An 8,255-nucleotide genomic window follows, 5' to 3' on the forward strand; every position below is an offset into this window, starting at 1 on the left:
AATATATGTAATGAATAAAAACTCAACGACTTAAAACTTGATCTTTTATAGTACTTTAATTCTTATTTATTACTTGAAAACTCATCTTTGTAAGATTAAGTTGAATTAAAGTTTATATTGTTATAATAAAGGGACAAATCAATGAGAAGAACATACAAAATATAAATTTAAAGCAATTTAGATATTATACACTAGGAATTATTTTAATTATTTTTATTAAAAATCGATATAAAAAAGTAGACTTAAATAATGTATATTTACAACATATATGATACGTAAAATTATAAAATATAAAAGTAATAATAACTTAAAAATAGAAGTCTAAAAATTCGAATATATGAAAAAAGATGCATTGAAAATGGCTGATACTTGTACAAATTAAAAAGAGAAAAAAGAAGTATTAGTAATTTAAAAAATGGGAGTTAATGAGACTTGAATCCATGAGCTCCTGGTATTAATAGGATAAATTACTTGCCATACACCACTACACCAAGACTACTTATTTATCTCTCTAGAATAATTTTTTAAATATATTAAAATATTACAAACTAACATACGTATATATTATTATTCGGTTGCAGGACAGCAGGGGCGGGTGCCCCCTCGGCTCCCCCGTGACTCCGCCCCTGATTGTATATATGTTACGCACGAATGAATTTCTTGTTATTTGTGTTTATGTATGTGCCACAAGTGTTGAAGATGCAAGAGAATAGGTTATGCACATCGAAGACAAAGTCGAGTTGTGAAAATCGTTTATTTGTTCATACACACAACTTTCCCATTGTATATAACATTTTTAAAACTTTCGGTATTTTATGTTCTTTCGAAGAAAAAAGTTGTTTTCAGTGTTTGGGTTTGTTTGTTAATTTCCCTAAAATACTTGGAACATTTCTTTTTATTGTGCTTATTTAGGGCCGTGTATAAAGACCGATGACCGGATAAACGGACAGCACTAGAAATAACACATTATGGTTTGGTCATCGGTCCATATTTCAAAAGATATATTGTATCCAGGTCTGGACTGGACCAGGCCCGGAAAAATCAGTCATGACTCGTTGGATTGGACCGAGAAAAGGCAATCATGACTGGTTGGACCGACTTCTCTAACAAATTTATTTTTAATTGGTCTTTTATGTTATATATCTTGATATTTAGAACATTATTAATACTTTTATTTTCAATAATAATAATATAAATATAGGTTATGCAGTTGATAAAGTATAGTTAAAATAATTCTAAAATTAAAACTTTAAAATAGTAAAAGTACATTAGTCCATATATTAAAGTCCAAAAACCAAACTGAGTTGGAACCGAATATTACCAGTCCGGTCCAGTCCCCGATCCCAGCTTACATTCTCCAATTCTGAACATGAACTAATCATGTTTCTTATAATGGCTCGAAGATCATGATATATGGTTTAAGTAGGGTTGAACATGGTATGTTAAGCATAAACTCAATTAGCATATTTGGCATTCCATGAACTATTACTTTTTCTCTAAATTTCATTTTCAACCTCGTAATAAACCTACATAGTTTCATTACTCTATTTATCTAATTTAATTACATTATTCAAAATTGAGAACATTGTAATATTCTCGTTAATTTGGTCATAACTAGATTCAAAAAAGTTTATACACACTAAAATAAAAAATAACCATAAATTAATTCAACCGATCAATGATAAATTAACTTGCAACACATTCACATACACTTGGATATTCACAGGTAGCAATGTCCTAACGACCTCTTTTCTTGAAAAGCTTGGAAGCCTAAACTAATTACCCGTCGTATTTTACCACAATTAATCTTGTACAAATTGTAAATGGTTTTATCAATTCATAATAATTGCCTTTAAAGCTTTTCGAGTTATACTTTGCGTCAAATATGAAACTTTCCATTATGCATTCTACAATATACACACATAAAGATAATAATTGTGGAGCAAAATCTTAAAAATGGGATTCATAGAGTAAATTTTAATAATTTTTAATGTCCCCAAAGTTCAAATTATAAAATTCAAACCCCATCCGTTAAAAATATATTAGAAACGTTCCTTACTATATACGTCTTTCTCCACCTTAAAGTATATGAATTGTATGTAGCAATAGAGAAAATATATTTAGTATTTTTTCAAATACAATAGAATTTTTCCTACTAGGAGATTGCAAAAAAACATACCTTGAAAAAAGTGGGTATCAAAGAATAAATCTCAATAAATTTTTTCTTATATGCAAACCTTGAAATATGCATTGAACCATGTGGAAAAAGTGTATTAGAAATGTCTTCTCCATATCCATTCCCTACCATTTTAAATTACATGAGTAATACATGCATCGAAAGATTACATGCACAGTAGAGGAGCGGGTGCATGTATTATTTTTCAATAAGATTTTGTCCATTTAAAGATTGTGAACAAACCAAATGCCTTTTGTCATGAAATTACATATAACTGAATGATTTTTGTCTAAGTCACAACGCCCACTAACACAAAACCCGACAATATCTCAAATTCACATGCAAATCCACGCAGTCCACGTGTCATCCGCGGTATATTACTGGTAATTTCTAGTCATATTCCCTCCATAATAGTCTCTCACAGCTTCTTTACCGTATTATCTCATTTCTTCTTCCAAAAATAGATCAATTGATTCTCCCACTTCCGCACACAATCAAGACCAGCACACAGCCCGATGGACCCCCAAAGAGGGCGCTGGACTAACACGGTTGGTCCGAGTTCATGGCAGTCGAGATTGGACTCAAATAAAAAGGTCCATGAAGGGTAAAAACAGTAAATCGGGGGGGCTCTGTGGGTGCAACCAACTCTCAAAAATCAACCACGGGCCATTCACCCCCGAGGAGGATGAGATCATCATCCGAGCCCATGCTCGTTTGGGAAATAAGTGGGATGAGATAGCTCAATCATTGAACGGTTGTCGAACCAACATCTCCGTCAAGAACCGCTAGAACTCCATCCTACGAATTCTTCTTCGCAACCGAGTTTCCACTAGTAACATCAACTCTATGGGCCGTGGTGGTTCATCTGAATCTTGAAGTTATAGTCCGGCGAAGGAGGTTGAGCCCTCCCTAAACCCAGATCAGGTGAATTTTAACCATGTTGAGGTCGTGCACCGTGGTGGTTCGTCTAAGAACAATGACGAAAATGTATGTAGGCCGGTGGTCAATGTTGAGCCATATCCATACCCAGATCAGATGAATTTCAACTATTTCTACCGTAATGGGCTGCCTTTTACCCGATTCAGGAGGGTTCTGATCACTTCTCAAAGCCCATGACAGGGTTTTCAGTTCCCGAGTCTGATCCGATGAGATTTGATCATCTGGGTAAGCCGTCTTCAAGCCATGGTAGATCTCTACCATTTGGTGGGTTCAACATACAAAATCAACCACCACATGTTGAAGCTTCTTCAACAACAAATTCCTTTGGGCCCATCTCCGCTTCTTCAATCATCATGTCAATCTTATCAAGTCAATAAGAGTCATAAACTCCCAATTAATTCTTCAACACTTGTTTCCTCTCGTCCTTTAGAAATTATTTTATCCGATGTAAGGACATCTCCAGTTATTTCTAATAACTGCATGAAGTATTATTTCTTGTTTGTTGACCATTTCACAAGATATATTTGGCTATATCCACTCAAAAAGAAATCTGATTTATTACTCTTTTTCCTACCTACAAAAATCTTATTGAAAATCATTTCTCCCACAAACAAAATACTGTACACAGATAATGGTGGAGAATATACTGGTGTTCGACCTTTTCTTCGTCAACATGGTATCACTCACCAAACCACACCAACTGTTATCCTTGAACGTAACGGGACTGCCGAGCACCGGAATCGTCACATTGCAGAGACAGGTTTTTCACTTCTCACCCATGCTTATATGCCCACCACTTATTAGCAATTTCTATGAACACTGTTGTATATCTTATTAACCGATTATCTATCTTGGTTCTACAAACTCAATCACCATTTACAAAACTCTTAAACGTTAGCCCTGACTATCATAAATTTAAATGTTTCCGTTTGTTTATGCTTTGCATGGCTTACGCCCTATGCTACTAACAAGTTGGATCCCGAGTCGCTCCCATGTGTTTTTGTAGGCTCTGCGCAGGATCAACATGTTTATTTGTGTCTTGAACCAAAGTCTGGTCGAGTCTATACTTCACGTCATGTCAAATTTGATGAAACCTTGTACCCAATCAACGTCTTGCCATGACTTACACATAGAGTTCAAAATGAAACACAAACTGTGCCATTCATTTTTTCAAAACTCCAACCAGCCCAGTTCAGTACTTCCCAGCCCAAACTGCCTAGCCTCAACTCACCTCGGCCCATCTGAACACCACCTCCACAAGTTGCTCAGAAATTGGCCCAAACTTGGTTGCTAACTCCTATTTCCTACCTACGACAGTACCACTAGATCAGACACCTACAATGCCTGGTTCCACCACTCAACCTCAGTCCAATCCACCGATCCCCCGTTTCTGTACCCAAAGGCATCGTCACTCGTTCTCAAAACAATATATGAAGGCCTATCAATTGTATGAATCTGCACCTTTCAAAACTGGCATCTCCCGAACCTCACACAGTTAATCATGCTCTTCATGATCCTCATTGGCGCGCTTTAATGCAGGTTGAGTATGATGCCCTTGCACAAAATAAAACATGGGAGCTAGTATGTCCTTCATCAACTCAGAATTTGGTTGGTTGTAGGTGGGTCTTTTGGCTCACATGTAATGCGAGTGGCATGGTTGAGCGACACAAGGCAAGTTTGGCCGCAAAAGGTTACAATCAACGGAAATGATGTGACTATTTTGAAACCTATAGCCCTATTGTCACGCCGGTAACCGTTCGAGTTGTTCTTTCTCTTGCGGTTTGACATAAGTGGAAGCTACGTCAACATAACGTCAATAATTCCTTTCTTCAAGGCACTCTTAAGGAGGAGGTTTTGATGGAGCAACCTCTGGGCTTTGTTGATCAAGCTCATCCGAATTATGTTTGTAAATTGAGGAAGGCGATTTACGGTCATAAACAAGCGCCGCGAGCATGGTATACCGAACTCCAAAATTATCTTCTTTCAATTGGTTTTACAAACTCCACTGCGGATGCTTCATTGTTCATATACAAGCAGCGGTCGGATATGATTTATCTACTGGTGTACGTTGATGACATCATTGTCACGGGCAATTCGGATGATGTGGTTTCCCGGCTGGTTAGTTCATTGGCTTGTTGCTTCTCACTCAAGGACATGGGGCTGCTCAATTATTTCTTGGGTGTTAAAGTACCTACCCACTTCCGATGGTCTGTTTTTGTCCCAAAGGCATCTTCTGCACAAGGTTGGGATGGCAGAAGTTAAACCGGCTTCAACACCTATGTGCCCAGATACACCCCTCCTGCGCAATGCTCGCGAACTACTCCCTTCTCCATCAGAATACCGTGCTTTACATGGCAATCTCCCATATCTTAACCTCACAAGGCCGGATGTGTCTTATGTCGTCAACAAGTTGTCTCAGTTTATGCACAAGTCGAGCACTCATCATTGGGTTGCATTCAAGTGTCTCCTTTGCTACTTAGCTGGTTCCAAAGACCGCGGTCTCCGTATCTCAGCTGCGGAAAACCCTAGATATTCATGCTTACTCGTATGCTGACTAGCCATGTGACAAAGACGACTATGTTTTGACCACAGGCAACCTTCTTTACTTTGGTTCGACACCAATCTCTTGGATCTCTAGAAAACAAAAATCTGTCGCTCGACCGAGGATGGGTATAAGCTTTAGCAGACACAATGTCCAAACTTCTATGGGTCGTGTCCTTATTACGTGAGATCGGCCAGGTTCTATCACGTCCCTCTGTGATTTATTGCGACAATATTGGTGCGACTAGTCCGAGGGACAACCCGGTGTTCCATTCCCACATGAAGCATATCGACCATGTCTATCACTTTGTTCACGAGCAAGTTCAACGGGGGTCTTTCCGAGTCTCGTATGTTTCCACAGTCAATCAACCTGCGGATGTACTTACCAAGCCTTTGTTGCGCCCGCATTTCACTACTCTAAGTTCCAAGTTGTGCCTTTCGAATCCGAAGCTCAACATTGTTGATTAATAATTATTGTAAATTAATTATTTCCTTAGTCAAATGTAATCTAAGTCAAGATTTGGTTGTTACAGAGTATCTCTAGCATTTAGGTGTAAATCTTCATGTATTTATATGTGTAAATCAGATCAATGAAAATTATCTTTTTCCTCAATTCCCTTATATTATCTTCATCTTTGTTAAATCCAAAAAAAAAACATTTGTCTTTTTATTGTGGAGTTCCTCTAGGGATATTGGGATACTCAATCTTACCAAAGAGGAAAAATAAAATCATTGTTTCCTCTATTACTACCCTCCCCTGTACAACCTCCGAACAAAAATATAAAAAAACTACCTATACGACGAGCATGATATATTAGTGGCACATGCAACGAACCAGATACCACGAATACATGATCTCCGTGCCTCTTGTCGACCTTAATTAATCACTGATGTCTCTTCGCCCATGAGATATGGCAACTAATTTCATACATCACATGTGTGATTTCATATTACCTCCTTCATTCCATCATCATATCAGCGACTCCACCTGTACTTTCTGTACGTAGGTTGTGTCCGGAAAAAGTGACTTACTACTAGTCAGGATGTCTAATTATTGGGGCACAAGCAATATCCCAAGTAATACAATCTATAAAAGCGCATGGGACCAATGATGACGCGGCTTGGAAGGTCAAAGTTCAAGTGAAGACTCTGAAAACACGTTTTTGCCCGGTCGTTTATAGGTAAAGAAAAATGTTTAATGCAAAATAGAGTTCTCTATATTCTTAAACCGACTAAACAAACTAACCAAAGGATAGTCTAGTAGAAGTACGGACCGAATCCACGACAGGTATAAATACTTAATGATTATAATAAATGTAAATCTAGATATTAACAAGTCACAAGAATGCCAAATCTAGAACAAGCACTCAAGTAACACAAGACAACAAGTAAACGAACAGATAAGGGAAGAAAGGGGAAAAGGGTAGAGAAGGAAATAATGCAAGAATCCAATTGGTAAATCACTTAACTAAATCAATCCATCAACAATTGACAAGTTGATCCTTTCATCCAATACAAAACATGCAATTGAGTTTCTAGTCCTATACAAAATTTACTAGAACCTCAAACAAAGCATAGTAATCCTATCCTAATCAGTTAACCAACACAAATCTATAAGTGATTAAAACCAAATGAGACATTAAGCAAAGAGTGCCAATATATGAGCATGAGCGACTACCCCAAATATCAATTCTCTACACAACAAATTAGCACAAACGATACTAATATGATATGCTAGCTTCGAAGGAATAGAAAGAATCAAATAGACACAATCTATCCTAGAATTATGATATAATTACTTCAATCCTAGATGACCAACCTAGAGTTCAACCAATAACTAATGAGCATTCAAGTGCAAGAATATTAATAGCATCAATAATGCACTAGGTGAAGGATAGAAAATCTCATAGCATAATCAAAATAGAAACTTCCTAAAGTGAGAAAGCTTAGTCCATGTTAATCTTGTAAAACAATGGAAAACTCTCCAAATTCACGCAAAAGGGGGGATTTCAGGTAACGAGGAGAACAATTGAACCCTAAAATAATAGATTTTGTTCTCCTTAAATACTAATCCTAAAATCCAATTTTCTAATAATAATATAAGGAAACTAATAATAATAAGTAATAAATCTAGAATAATAAAAATATAACTAATGATAAACCATGCAAAGAATCTCGGCCAACCTTGCAACTGAAATAACCAGCCCTCTGCAAATCACACGGGCGGGCGTCAGAGAGCTAGAGGTGGACGCCGCCATGGCTAAACAACAATCCCATGAACTTCAACTTGTACTTCAACGAGCCTTTGATCTTCAACACATCTTCGCTTCGGTTCTTCTAACATCTTATAATCTTCACCTTCACCTTCTTGAATCGGTCATGATTTTCATTCAAACTCTTCTAAGTCTCGAAAGTCATCAATGTCTCTAAATCACTTGAAATAACTTGATCTCACGCATTTCATGTAGAATAGCCTTTGGATCGTGAAGATCTTAGCTTTAACTAAAGATTGAAACTTTTGTGCGAATAAACGATAACTCTAAAACGATTGTTGATTTGATTTCTTGTAGTTCTTACAACTATTAGGCAAACACACAAT

The sequence above is a fragment of the Phyllobates terribilis genome, unplaced genomic scaffold (genome assembly GCF_046119375.1).
Source record: "Phyllobates terribilis strain yellow unplaced genomic scaffold, ASM4611937v1 Scaffold_4860__1_contigs__length_56527, whole genome shotgun sequence".
NCBI classification, from domain to species: Eukaryota; Metazoa; Chordata; class Amphibia; order Anura; family Dendrobatidae; genus Phyllobates; species Phyllobates terribilis.